This window comes from Heterodontus francisci, unplaced genomic scaffold (assembly GCF_036365525.1).
Source record: "Heterodontus francisci isolate sHetFra1 unplaced genomic scaffold, sHetFra1.hap1 HAP1_SCAFFOLD_445, whole genome shotgun sequence".
Taxonomy (NCBI): Eukaryota; Metazoa; Chordata; class Chondrichthyes; order Heterodontiformes; family Heterodontidae; genus Heterodontus; species Heterodontus francisci.
This window is the reverse complement of record NW_027141260.1, coordinates 226647-241141: the sequence shown is the minus strand read 5'-3', so window position 1 is coordinate 241141 and position 14495 is coordinate 226647. Positions and strand designations below refer to the sequence as shown.

The following is a 14495-nucleotide window of genomic DNA, read 5'->3' as shown; positions in this document are numbered from 1 at the left end:
ATTGAGATGTGTAGAAGAAGTGAGAGACTCTGGAGTGCATGTCCACAGGTCCCTGAAAGTGACAGGATAGGTAGATGGAGTGGTGAAGAAGGCATATGGAATGCTTTCCTTTTTTGGTCGATAAAAGCAGAGAACTGTTTAAAACGGTGGTTTGGCCACAGCTGGAGTATTGCGTACAGTTCTGGTCATCACATTACAGAAAGGACATAATTGCTGTGGAGAGAGTACAGAGGAGATTTACAAGAATGATACTGTGGGTGGCTCTGAAAAGAACCTTTGGGTATTTGATAAATTCCTGGCAGATTGCCTTGGTTTTGGTGCACGGAGCGCTGGTTTTCTTGGGCAGCAGCATGGCCTAGATATTAGGCAGCACCCAGCCCTGAGTGATGGTCACCCCTCCCAGCAGCTTGGTGAGCTCCTCGTCATTCTGGACAGCCAGCTGCAGGTGTCTGAGGATGTTGCGGGTCTTCTTGTTGCCCTGGGCCGCGTTACTGGCCAGCTCGAGGATTTCAGCGGTCAGATACTCGAGCACAGCAGCCAGATAGACCGGGGCTCCGGCACCCACACGCTCAGCATAGTTGCCCTTTCTCAGGAGCCTGTGAACACGGCCCACGGGGAACTGCAGTCCAGCCCGGGAGAAGCGAGACTTGGCCTTGGACCGAGCTTTCCCGCCGGTCTTTCCTCTTCCAGACTTTTCTTTTCCAAAAATATACTTGAGGACATTCCGTGCAGACCACTGCCTGATGGATTGGTGGTCAAAGGTGTTTTTCCACACAAACAGTTCCACGAACGCACAGTCAAACTGGATGTAGTGTTCCGTGGCAATGTGACCAGATCCATCCTTCGCAACACCGGGGTCAGATAGAACCTCAGCACGGAGTGACACTTGGTGTTTGCATACTGGGGCTCTACGCACAGCTTGATGCAGCCACATACTAAGGTGGCCATCAGGTTGAGGGCGATGTAGAGTACATTTTTTCGCCTTTATCAAGAGGTTTGAACATCGTGTCCCTCCGGACCCTGTCCATTTTGCGTCTTCAGATAAAGCGGGAAATGGCTCGGGTGATCGCCACAGCAGAGGAGTAGGGTATGGGCCAGACCTGTGCCACTTACAGCAACAACGTGAGCACCTTGCACCTGATGACCAGGTTCTTACCCATAATAGAGAGAGATCGCTGCTCCCACTTGCTCAGTTTATGTTGTACCCTTTCTACTCGCTCCTCCCAGGTTTTGGTGCACGTCCCGGTCCTGACAAACCATATCCCCAGCACCTTCAGGTAGTCTGACCTGACGGTGAAAGGGACAAAGGATCAGTCAGCCCAGTTCCCAAGGAACATGGCCTCGCTCTTGCCATGGTTAACATTGGCTCCCGAATCCAGTTCGAACTGGTCGCAGATGCTCATCAGTCTGGAAAGGACAGCGGATCCGAGCAGAATACAGCAACATCATCCATGTACAGGGAGGCTTTGACCTGAGTGACTCCACTGCCTGGGATTGTCACCCCTCTTATGCCCGCATCCTTCCAAATAGACTCAGCAAAGGGTTCGATACAGCAAGCACACAAGGCAGGGGAAAGAGGACAGCCCTGTCTGACTCCAGATTTGATTGGGAACTTTCTGATTCCCACCCAATTTTTGGACTGTACTACTAATGTTTGTGTAGAGCAGTTTGATCCAATTGCAGATTCCCTCCCCAAACCCCATTTTGGAGAGCATATCCATCATGTATGTGTGCGATATCCTGTCAAAAGCCTTCTCCTGGTCCAGGCTGATGAGGCAGGTGTCCACACTCCTGACCCGTACATAGGCGATCGTATCCCTGAGTCGCACGACACTATCAGAGATCTTCCTGCTGGGTACAGTACAGGTCTGGTCAGGGTGAATCACCAACGTCAGAGCAGACTTGACTCGATTGGCAATGACTTTGGACAGAATCTTGTAGTCTCCATTCAGCAGTGAGGTGGTCCGCCAATTTCTGTTTTCTGCCCTCTCCCCCTTCTGCTTGTAGATGAGGGTGATGATGCCTTTCCTCATGGATTCTGACATGCTGCCGGCCAGGAGCATACTCTCGTACACTTCCAGCAGGTCTGGGCTGACCCAGTACCACAGGGCCGAATGCAACTCAACTGGTAAGCCGTCGCTTCCGGGAGTTTTCTTCGACTCAAAAGACTTGATGGCCTTTGTCAGCTTGTGCAGAGTTAGCGGTTTGTCCAGATTCTCCTGTATGCTGTCATCTAAGACCTCTGTGATAGATGACAGGAAGGACTGGGAGGACATGCTGTCCATAGACTTCACGTCTTACAGCCCAGCATTCAAGGATTTGCTAATCCTTAGTATGTCGGAGTGTGAAGTTGTGACCGAGCCATCCTCTTCCTTCAGGCTGCTGATCACAGAGCTCTCTCTGTGTACCTTTTGGAAGAAGAAACGCGAGCACGTCTCATCCTGCTCAATGGAGCGGACTCTGGACCGGAAGATGATCTTGGATGCCTCCGTGGCAAAGAGCGAGGCCTGCTGGCTCTTCACCTCTTGACGATCCTCCTTGACCTCGACCCCCATCGACTGCAGCCGGAGCAGATTTTGCATTCTTTCTGGAGTTGGGACATTTCCCTCTGTCTCTCTCACCCTCTGAACACCTTTGGAGATAAAGAATCTCTTGATATTCACCTTGATCGCTTCCCACCAGTGCACCGGATACTGAAAGATGGTCTCACTGTTCTCCAACTTTTTCAATCTCTTTTGAGTTGCTCAATGTTCTCTGGGTTTAGCAGTGTAGCATTGAGCTTCCATGTCCCCCTGCTAACCCGCTGGTCATCCTGTAAGTGACAGTCAACCAGTAAGAGGCAGTGGTCGGAGAAGAACACCGGCTTGACGTCGGTGGATCTGACCGTGAAAGCAAGGGGACACATACAGGAAGTCAATCCTGGAACGGGCAGACCCGTCCGATCTTGACCAGGTGTATCTATGCTGCTCTCTGTCTGCAGGTTTGCTGAAGACATTGTGCAGTTTGGCATTTTTTCTGTTTCATTTAAGAATCTGGGCGTAGCGTCCAATTTTCTGTCGTCACTGCCAGATTGTCCAGCTGCATCAAAGATGCAGTTGAAGTCACCTCCAAGAATGACCGGCCTGGATGTCGCCAGCAGCAGTGGGAGCTGCTGGAGGATGGTCAGCCACTCGCTGCATTGGACCGGGGCATACACGTTGCTTAAATGGAGCGGAGCATTGTTGTACATTACATCTGCTATGAGAAGGCGATCGTCCACCAGCATCTTAACTTCAGAGATGGTAAAATTGCTTCCCCGCAGCAGAATCCCCAGGCCGGAGGAACAGGAATCATTTCCCCTGGACCAGATCGATGTCCCATGGGATCACCATCGTGACCATTGCCTGTAAGTGCTGCGGTGCAGGATTCCACACTCTTCACAAAACAGTACGCCGGCTTTGACCTTTGCGAAGTCATCCAAGGTTGAAACACATCACGTGGTGGATTTAACACAATGCATGTTAATCAAAGCATTCTTTATATCCACTATAAAGTTGGGTGTTGCTTACCACACCAGGTGTCCTTGCTAGTCCCAGTCCTTGAGTATGTTCCTGCATACCCATCGTGTACGCAAGCTGTTTCACATTCGTTGAGCCCAGAAACCCCTCATGGTTATTCATGAGGGTTTTGTTCCACTGGGGTGACATCGGCGGGTGGGGGGGGCGGGTCTTGAAGGCAGCAAGGCTTGGGTTGTCCTCTGCTGTTGGTGTCTTTCCCCTCGGTCCCTCCTCGAAGACATCACTGTTCCTGACTTCCGGAGCTGGAGCTGGAGTGCGCAGGACACTTTGCTGCTCTCGGTCTACCGGAGCTGGGGTGCACTGAGCATCTCCTTGGGTTCCATACTTTTGGTTTGGGGTGCGCTGGGCGTGTCACAGCTTCCAATGCCCCGGAGCTGGTGGGCTTTATCTTCCAGCTCCTTTGAGTTCTGCTGCTTCTTTTGGAGGTGCCATCGTTCCGGCCCTTCCTCGTCCAGTGAGGAGGAGCTGCTGTAGTCTGTCTCAGACGGTAGCCTCCTCTTGCCATTGGTTTGGGTGGTGACCTGTTCTTTTTTTGGAGCTTTTTTCTTTGTGGTCTTCCTTTGTACCACCTGCCACTGACCTGTTTGTCCATCTGCTGCCTCCCCCTCCATTAATTCTGTCTGTGGAGGAGGAGTTTCCAGGCACAGAGTAGGTGTTGGGTCACTGGTTGCAGCTGCCTCCCCTTTCTTTTCTTTCTCAGACAGACTTTCATCGCTGTGGGGAGGATTGCTTGTTTCCCTCCCAGCACCAGACATGTTCACCGTTCCTTAACCCGGTCTTTCCTTGGTCCTTGCTGCCTGAGCATAACTGAGGCAGCGTTTGGGCAGGTTTTGTAGAGGTGACCTGCCCCACCTCACAGGTTGCAGCACTTACTCTGTTTACAGTCCTTGGTCTGATGGCCTTCCTTCTTGCAGTTCTTGCAGACAACTGTGCTGCAGTTAGCTGCCACATGACCAGATTTGCCGCAGGTACGACAAACTCTGGGCTGCTCCGCATTGACCATGAAGCCTCGACTTCCCCCGAAAGCGAAGCTGGAGGGAGGATGGATGATGGCTCCGTTGGCATCGACCTTCAAGGTCACCTTGACCTGCCGCTAGCTGGTCCAAATCCAAATGGGTCCTTGACATCAATGCTGCCACCGGCCACCTCAACATACCTGGTGAGGAAGGTGAGTTCATCCACGACAGGAACATGGGGGTTCTAGAGGTGGCTTCTCACCACCCGGTCACGTTGCGATGGCAGTGTGAAGAGCGGCTCCATTGTGAGGATTGACAGCGGCGCCTGGTTTCCCTTCTCCTTGAACACCTTCAGGAACTTGATGTATCTGCCACGTTCTTGGACGTCACGTCACAATATTCACAGCTGGGGAAGTCCTGCAGGCAGAAGATGTTCGCAGCTTGGAATCCACAGCAATCAATAAGGATTTTCTTAATGAAGAATGTACGATCAACCGGTGCATCTCCTTCCTTAACCTTCACTACCACCCGAACGGTGTTACACACTCCCTGGCCTGAAGTTGCAGAATTGGTTACAGCCATTTTACTCAAAAACTTACCTGAGACAGGATCATGGTCTCTCCCCTGCCCCTCTTCCAGACATTTCCACAATCTCACAAATACTTTCACAAAGAGTGAGGAATTCCTCCTGCACTTCCCTGCTTTACCTTCTGGAGGAATACAGTCCGGCTACTTCTGATTGGTTACTGTCTGCTGAATCTCATTGGCTGGTTCCTGTCACCAATCAGGTAGCTGCTATTTCGCCGATCATCAAAGAGCAATGAGAAAATGGGGCGGAGATTGACAGCGGCAAATTGTCAGAGCTGAAACCCATTCACAAATTTGAAAAGCCCACCAAAATATTTGTGAAGCAAGAAACAGCTGAAATATAATGAATAATATCGTCTAAAGAGTAAAATGTATTTCACTCTCTCCTTATATTGTGTTTCTCCTCATTGTCCGTCACAGATACCAGACTTACTTTCCTTCCGGGAGTGGAGCAGAGAGGAGTGGACCTGTGGGGAGAACGCCAAGAGCAGAACCAATAAATTGAGCACTAGGATCGCGGCCCAGTCACTCACCTTCCGGGAGAGGACTGGACCTGAGGGGAGAACACCGAGAGCGGAGCCGATAAATTGAGCCCGAGAATTGTGGCCCAGTCACTCACATTCCGGGAGAGGAGCAGACCTGTGGGGAGAACACCGAGAGTGGAGCCGATAAATTGAGCCTGAGGATCGCGGCCAGGTCACTCACCTTCCGGGAGAGGAGCGGACCTGTGGGGAGAACACCAAGAGTGGAGCCGATAAATTGAGCCTGAGGATCGCGGCCAAGTCACTCACCTACCGGGAGAGGAACGGAGAGCAGTCCAGGCACGCCGGGGTTTGAAAACAAAGTGAGCAGTGATGTCATAGGAAGGCTGCAAGGTGATTGCTTGGTGACTATCTGCTGTTAGGGAGCTACTCTAAATAGCTGGGTCAGTAACTAAAAGTAAAGGGAAAGGTCAACAGTTTTTTCAATAAAGGAGGTCGTGTTTTTTGGGGGAGAATCAAGGTCCCTCGTGTAATCAATTTAATTTTTGGGTAATTTAAGGGGATAAATTAAGGGTAAATCATGGCAGGGCAGCTCAGCAATGTGGATTGATCCTCCTGTGCAATGTGGGAAGTCAGGGAAACTTACAGTGTCCAGGGCGAACACGTGTGCAGGAAGTGTCTCCAGCTGCAGCTACTCGAAATCCACGTTTCGGATCTGGAGCGGCGGCTGGAGATACTGTGGAGCATCCGCGAGCCTGAGATCATCGTGGATAGCACGTATAGGGAGGTGGTCACACCGCAGGTAAAGACTGCTCAGGTAGAAAGGGAATGGGTGACCACCAGGCAGAGTAGAAGAACTAGGCAGGTAATGAAGGAGTCCCCTGGATCCATCTCGCTTTCTAACAGATTTTCTACTTTGAATACAGTTGGGGGATATAGCTTCTCAGGGGAATGCAGCAAGAACCAAGTCTGTGGCACCACAGGTGGACCAGCTGCACGGGAGGGGAGGAAAAGGAGTAGAAGAGCTATAGTGATAGGGTTTTCTATCGTAAGAGGTACAGATAAGCATTTCTGTGGCTGCAAACGTGACTCCAGGATGGTGTGTTGCCTCCCTGGTGCTAGGGTCAAGGATGTCACAGAGTGGCTGCAGGACAAGGGGGAGAATGAACAGTCAGAGGTCATGGTACACATTGGCACCAATGACATAGGTAGAAAGAGGGATGAGGTCCTGCAACCAGAATTTAGGGAGCTAGATAGCAGATTAAAAAGCAGGACCTCAAAGGTTGTAATCTCTGGATTACTCCCAATGCCACATGCTAAGAACTATAGGAATAAGAGGGTAGAGCAGATGAATGCATGGCTGAGGATATTGTGCATGAGGGAGGGCCTTAGTTTCCTCGAACACTGGGTCTGTTTCTGGCAAAGGTGGGACCTACCTGTGCAAGTTGGACGGGTTGCACCTGAACTCGAACGGGACCAACATACTTGCTGAGAGGTTTGCTAGTGCTATTTTGGGGGGTAGGGGGGGTTTAAACTAATTTGGCAGGGGGATCGGATACAGAGTGGAGGTACAGTAGGGGGTTAAACACAGTCAGATTTAAAAGAGAAACTGAGTCAGTCTGGAAGGCAGAGCAAATATAGACCTGTTGCGGCACAAGTGAAAAATGCAAAGCTGGATTGCATCTATTTTAATGCAAGGAGTCTTACTAATAAGGCAGATGAATTGAGGGCGATGATTAGCACATGGGATTATGATCTTATTCCAATCACAGAGACATGGTTGAGGGAGGGGCTGGACTGGCAGCTCAGTATTCCAAGGTACAGAATCTACAGGCAAGACAGGTGAGGGGGTAAAAGAGGAGGTGGCATTGCACTGTTGATCAAGGAGTCAATTACTGCAGTAAGGAAGGATGATATCCTCGAAATTCCTCAAATGAGGCCATATGGGTAGAACTTAAAAACAAAAAGAGGACAATCACTTGGCTGTGAGTGTACTACAGGCCTCTAAACAGATGATGTTCTTTTTCTTGAGGCTTATGGTTAGGCCATATTCGTTGCAGGCAGCCGCAAACCTGTCGATGAGTCTCTGCAGCCACTCTTCAGTGTGAGATGTTAAAGCAGCATCGTCAGCAAAGAGGAGTTACCTGATGAGGACTTTCCGTACTTTGGTCTTCGCTCTTAGACGGGCAAGGTTGAACAACCTGCCACCTGATCTTGTGTGGAGGAAAATTCCTTCTTCTGAAGGGTTGAATGAATGTGAGAGCAGCAGCGAGAAGAAGATCCCAAACAATGTAGGTGCGAGAACACAGCCCTGTTTGATGCCACTCAGGATAGGAAAGGGCTCTGATGAGGTGCTGTTATGCTAAATTGTGCCTTTCATATTGTCATGGAATGAGGTGATGATACTTAGTAGCTTTGGTGGACATCCAATCTTTTCTAGTAGTCTGAAGAGACCATGACTGCTGACGAGGTCAAAGGCTTTGGTGAGATCTATGAAAGCAACGTTGAGGGGCATCTGTTGTTCACGGCATTTCTCCTGTAGCTGGTAAAGGGCGAACAGCATGTCAATGTTGGATCTCTCTGCTCGAAAGCGACACTGTGCCTCAGGGTAGACACGCTCAGCCAGCTTCTGGAGCCTGTTTAAAGCGACTCGAGTGAAGACTTTCCCCACTATCCTGAACAGGGAGATTCCACGGTAATTGTTGCAGTCACCGCGGTCACCCTTGATCTTACAGAGGGTGATGATATTGCCATCGCGCATGTCCTGTAGTACTGCTCCCTCGTCCCAGCACAGGCAAAGCAGTTCGTAGAGTGCTGGATGTATAGCAGGCTTGGTACTCTTGATTATTTTAGGGTAATGCTGTGCTTCCCAGGTGCTTTTCTGCTGGCGAGAGAATGAATGGCATCACTGAGTTCCGATTTTGCTGGCTGTACGTCCAGCTCATCCATGACTGGCAGAGACTGGGCTGCATTGAGGGCGGTCTCAGTGACAACATTTTCCCTGGAGTACAGTTCTCGGTAGTGCTCCACCCAGCAGTCCATTTACTTCCGTTGGTCAGTGATTGTGTCCCCTGATTTAGATTTGAGGGGCGCGATCTTCTTGATGGTTGGCCCAAAAGCTCTTTTAATGCCATCATACATTCCTCTGATGTTTCCGGTGTCAGAGGCCAGCTGAATATGACTGCATAGGTGTTGCCAGTAGTCATTTGCACAGTGCCTGGCTGTACTTTGTGCAGCGCTTCTGGCTGCTTTAAGAGCGACGGATGTTAACTCGCTGGGGGCTTTCTTGTAGTTCAACAGTGGAATGCGCTTAGCGGCTATGACAGGTTCCAGCTCTTCAAAGTGTGATTGAAACCAGTCTGCATTCTGCTTCACACGTTTGCCATAGGTGATCATAGCTGAGTCATAGACGGCATCTCTGATGTGGGCCCACTTGGTCTCTGCATCCCCTGCAGGAGTGTTTTGAAGGACTTTATCAAGTGAATTTAGAAACTTACGTAACAGCTGTGGATAAGAAATTCTGCTAGTGTTGATGCGCAGGCGGCCTTTCCGCTTGGAGTGATGCAGCTTCTTTGGTTTGAGTCTAAGCTTGCTGCATACCACACACTGCACACCACACACATCCTTGTCCACTCAACACAGTATTTGACTGGCAGTAAAGTAAGCTTGTCTGCAGCTTGCTGTGAAATGGCATAAGACTGACATCTCTTGGTGTGAAATAGAACTGCAAGAGGGAAATTGATTGATAATAAAAAGGTCGGTGGGAATGTAAGCTGTGAGGGGGATACAAAGGGCCTGATTTTGTTTGGTTCGCTCCCCCCGTGATTCTGGCCCTGCTCCAATTCTTGTCTTTTGAGCATCGCTGATTTTTATCGCTCCACCGCTGGCAGCTGTGACATCAGCTGTCCAGGCCCGAAGCCTGAGATTTCCCTCCCTGAACTCTGAGGGCCGGGGGCTGGGGGGTGGTGGTGTGGCATTGTTAATCAAGGAGAGTATTACAGCGACAGAAAGGACGTTTGAGGATTCGTCTACTGAGGTAGTATGGGCCGAGGTTAGAAACGGGAGAGGTGAGGTTACCCTGTTGGGAGTCTTTTATAGACCTCCGAATAGTTCTAGAGATGTCGAGGAAAGGATAGCGAAGATGATTCTCGACAGGGGCGAGAGTAACAGGGTAGTTGTTATGGGGGACTTTAACTTTCCAAATATCGACTGGAAATACTATAGTTCGAGTACTTTAGATGGGTCAGTTTTTGTCCAGTGTGTGCAGGAAGGTTTTCTGACACAGTATGTAGACAGGCCAACCAGGGGCGATGCCATATTGGATTTGGTACTGGGAAATGAACCCGGCCAGGTGTTAGATTTAGATGTAGGTGAGCACTTTGGTGATAGTGATCACAATTCGGTTAGGTTTACCTTTGCGATGGGCAGGGACAGGTATATACCGCAGGGCAAAAATTATAGCTGGGGGAAAGGAAATTATGATGCGATTCGTCAAAATTTAGGATGCGTAGGATGGGGAAGGAAACTGCAGGGGATGGGAACAATCGAAATGTGGAGCTTATTCAAGGAGCAGCTACTGTGTGTCCTTGATAATTATGTACCTGTGAGGCAGGGAGGAAGTAGTCGAGCGAGGGAGCCATGGTTTACCAAAGAAGTTGAAGCGCTTGTCAAGAGGAAGAAGAAGGCTCATGTTAGAATGAGACGTGAAGGCTCAGTAAGGGCGCTTGAGAGCTACAAGCTAGCCAGGAAGGATCTAAAGGGAGAGCTAAGAAGAGCAAGGGGAGGACACGAGAAGTCATTGGCGGATAGGATCAGAGAAAACCCTAAGGCTTTCTATCGGTATATCAGGAATAAAAGAATGACTAGAGTTAGATTCGGGCCAATCAAGGATTGTAGTGGGAAGTTGTGTGTGGAATCAGAGGAGATAGGGGAAGTGTTAAATGAATATTTTGCGTCAGTATTTACAGTAGAGAAAGAAAATGTTGTTGAGGAGAATACTGAGATTCAGGCTACTAGACTAGATGGGATTGAGGTTCACAAGGAGGAGGTGTTATCAATTTTGGAAAGTGTGAAAATAGATAAGTCCCCTGGGCCTGATGGGATTTATCCTAGGATTCTCTGGGAAGCTAGGGAGGAGATTTCAGAGCCTTTGTCCTCGATCATTATGTCATCATTGTCGACAGGAATAGTGCCGGAAGACTGGAGGATAGCAAATGTTGTCCCCTTGTTCAAGAAGAGGAGTAGAGACAGCCCTGGTAATTATAGACCTGTGAGCCTTACTTCGGTTGTGGGTAAAATGTTGGAAAAGGTTATAAGAGACAGGATTTATAATCATCTTGAAAATAATAAGTTCATTAGAGATAGTCAGCACGGTTTTGTGACGGGTAGGTCGTGCCTCACAAACCTTATTGAGTTTTCCGAGAAGGTGACCAAACAGGTGGATGAGGGTAAAGCAGTGGATGTGGTGTATATGGATTTCAGTAAGGCGTTTGATAAGGTTCCCCACGGTAGGCTATTGCAGAAAATACGGAAATATGGGGTTGAAGGTGATTTAGAGCTTTGGATCAGAAATTGGCTAGCTAAAGAAGACAGAGGGTGGTGGCTGATGGCATATGTTCATCCTGGAGTTTAATTACTAGTGGTGTACCGCAAGGATCTGTTTTGGGGCCACTGCTGTTTGTCATTTTTATAAATGACCTGGAAGAGGGTGTAGAAGGGCTGGTTAGTAAATTTGCAGATGACACTAAGGTCGGTGGAGTTGTGGATAGTGCCGAAGGATGTTGTAGGGTACAGAGGGACGTAGATAGGCTGCAGAGCTTGGCTGAGAGATGGCAAATGGAGTTTAATGCGGAAAAGTGTGAGGTGATTCACTTTGGAAGGAGTAACAGGAATGCAGAGTACTGGGCTAATGGAAAGATTCTTGGTAGTGTTGATGAACAGAGAGATCTTGGTGTCCAGGTGCATAAATCCCTGAAAGTTGCTACCCAGGTTAATAGGGCTGCTAAGAAGGCATATGGTGTGTTAGCTTTTATTAGTAGGGGGATCGAGTTTCGGAGCCACGAGGTCATGCTGCAGCTGTACAAAACTCTGGTGAGACCGCACCTGGAGTATTGCGTTCAGTTCTGGTCACCGCATTATAGGAAGGATGTGGAAGCTATGGAAAGGGTGCAGAGGAGATTTACTAGGTTGTTGCCTGGTATGGAGGGAAGGTCTTACGAGGAAAGGCTGAGGGACTTGAGGTTGTTTTCGTTGGAGAGAAGGAGGAGGAGAGGTGACTTAATAGAGACATATAAGATAATCAGAGGGTTAGATAGGGTGGATAGTGAGCGTCTTTTTCCTCGGATGGTGATGGTAAACACGAGGGGACATAGCTTCAAGTTGAGGGGTGATAGATATAGGACAGATGTGAGAGGTAGTTTCTTTACTCAGAGAGTAGTAAGGGCGTGGAACGCCCTGCCTGCAGCAGTAGTAGATTCGCCAACTTTAAGGGCATTTAAGTGGTCATTGGATAGACATATGGATGAAAATGGAATAGTGTAGGTCAGATGGTTTCACAGGTCGGCGCAACATCGAGGGCCGAACGGCCTGTACTGCGCTGTAATGTTCTAATTGCCTGAGAGAATGGCGGAAGGAGACTCAATCGTAAGGTTGAAAAGGGAATTTCGATAAATAGTTGAAAGGAAATGAAAGAGCTGCCACAGGCACGATGGGCCGCCCTGGTTGTAGATGTCGTCGTCGTCATCCTTCCTTCTCCGTGAGATGATGGACGTGCAGCAAATCCATTGGTGATGGGATAGTTTCCCATGGTGCACTTTGTCCGATAGCTGAAGAGGTCAATCTGTGAGAGGCAGGTTCTTCCACAAGTGTCACATATGAGGTGGGATTATCAGGTGTCGCTGTTTTCCATGTTGGCACCTGCTGTCAAACTGCTGTAGTCACTGATCGTCATGGTGACGCACACACCAGTCCAGTGGTAATATCACCATTTCCCTCTGTTGCTGGCCAGTGTCTCCCATTTGTGAAAATCGATGTTTCGGGCCTTCATGTCCTGCTTGCGGGCATCCTTGAAGTGGGGCTTTGGGCATCCAACTGGTCTTCTGTCTCCGGTGACCTCCCCATACAGAATACCCTTGGGAATGTGTCATCTTCCATCCTGCGCACGTGCCTGAGCCAGCAAAGTCACCTCTGCTTGACGAGTGTGAGCTTACTCGGGAGATTTGCTTTTGAAAGCATTGTTACATTTGTGATTTTGTCCAGTGTTTATTTGCGCAGTGTCTCACTGTCTTTTGCACAACTGCCTTGGCTAATTTCAAGTCATATAATGTTCTGGCTGCTGGTTTCATGTTGTGCATCAGGTCGGTTCTGCTTTTTGCTTCAATAACAGATGTCATCTCTGCTGAGTAGGTGGGGAAGAGACAGTTGCCCACCTCCTTCTGGAATGTGCCTTTGCAAAGCAGTTGTGGAAAGAGATGCAGTGGTTTTTGTCGAGGTTCATCCCAAGCAGCTCTGTAATTCAGGAGTCTGTGCTCTACGGGCTGTTCCCAGGGACGCACACCGAGACAAACATCAACTGCTGCTGGAGGACCATCAATTCGGTGAAAGACACTCTTTGGTCTGCCCTAAACTTGCTGGTCTTCCAGCGCAAAAAGTTGTCCACGACCGAGTGTTGCAGACTGGCACATTCCAAGGTCCAGGACTACGTGCTGAGGGATGCACTAAAGCTTGGGGTAGCTGCTGCAAAGGCTTAATGGGGAAAGACCATTGTGTAAGGTCCTTCCGCCATAGTGAACTAAGGAACTTGACCCATGGGAAACCCATCGGGCTGGATACACCAAATATGGTTTTGCTGTAAAATGTACATGGCAGGTAAAATGGAATGGAAGGGTTGCGAGGCAACTCACTCCTCTATTAAAGAAAACTGATTTTCTTTCACACTTCTTGGAATGTCATAGTGTCATGGAGAGATACAGCACTAAAACAGGCCCTTCGGCCCAACGAGTCTGTGCTGACCACCAACCACCCATTTACAGTAATCCTACATTAATCCCATATTCCCTACCACATCCCCAGCTTCCCTCAATTCTCCTACCACCTACCTACACTCGGGGCAATTTACAATGGCCAATTTACCTATCAACCGGCAAGTCTTTGGCTGTGGGAGGAAACCAGAGCACCCGGCGGAAACCCACGCGGTCACAGGGAGAACTTGCAAACTCCACACAGGCAGTACCCAGAACCGAACCCGGGTCGCTGGAGCTGTGAGGCTGCAGTGGTTTTTTTCCAGATTTTTATGAATAAAGTATATTTTGGAAAAACAAAATTCTTAATGAAGTAGGCACAGTCGATGGGTGCACCGCCTTCACTATCTTTCACCACCACCCTAACGGTGTTACGCACCCCCTGGCCTGGAGCTCTGGTGTTGGTTGCAGCCATTTTCACTTGACGTTTTCCTGGGACAAGTACTAAATCCTCAACTGACAGGGAAACCACCACCACGGTAGATCTATAATCCCAAAGGTCGGAATGCCCTAAATACGGTGCTGAAACCACCTCCCACCCCCAAAAAATCACAAAAACAGCACCTGCATTATCAAACGCCACTGATCACGGTCTCTCCCCTGCCAGCTAAGTCCACGCATTGAGGTGGAGAAGTGCGTACTTGGAGCTGCGAAGAAACGAGCACGAGTGTTTATAGCAAAAAATATTTGGGAGCAGAAAGACTGTCCAGCAACAGCTAGTAAATTCTATTTTTGATTCATATAACCAGGGGTGAGCGCAAAAGCAGACCCCCAACTATCACAAATTCTGCAGTTGAGTATCCCACATTTGAAGACATCGCAGGCATCAGCAAACCCACAGTACAATAGGTTAGCCTCAACCTGGGAGAACTTTTTTCTTTATTTCCAAAATAT

The 14495-nt window shown here is 49.1% G+C and overlaps 1 pseudogene; it reads right to left on the bottom strand.

The window, feature by feature from the left end:
- Positions 1 to 14347: 14347 nt before the first annotated feature.
- On the bottom strand, positions 14348 to 14495 carry LOC137362562 (U1 spliceosomal RNA; annotated as a pseudogene).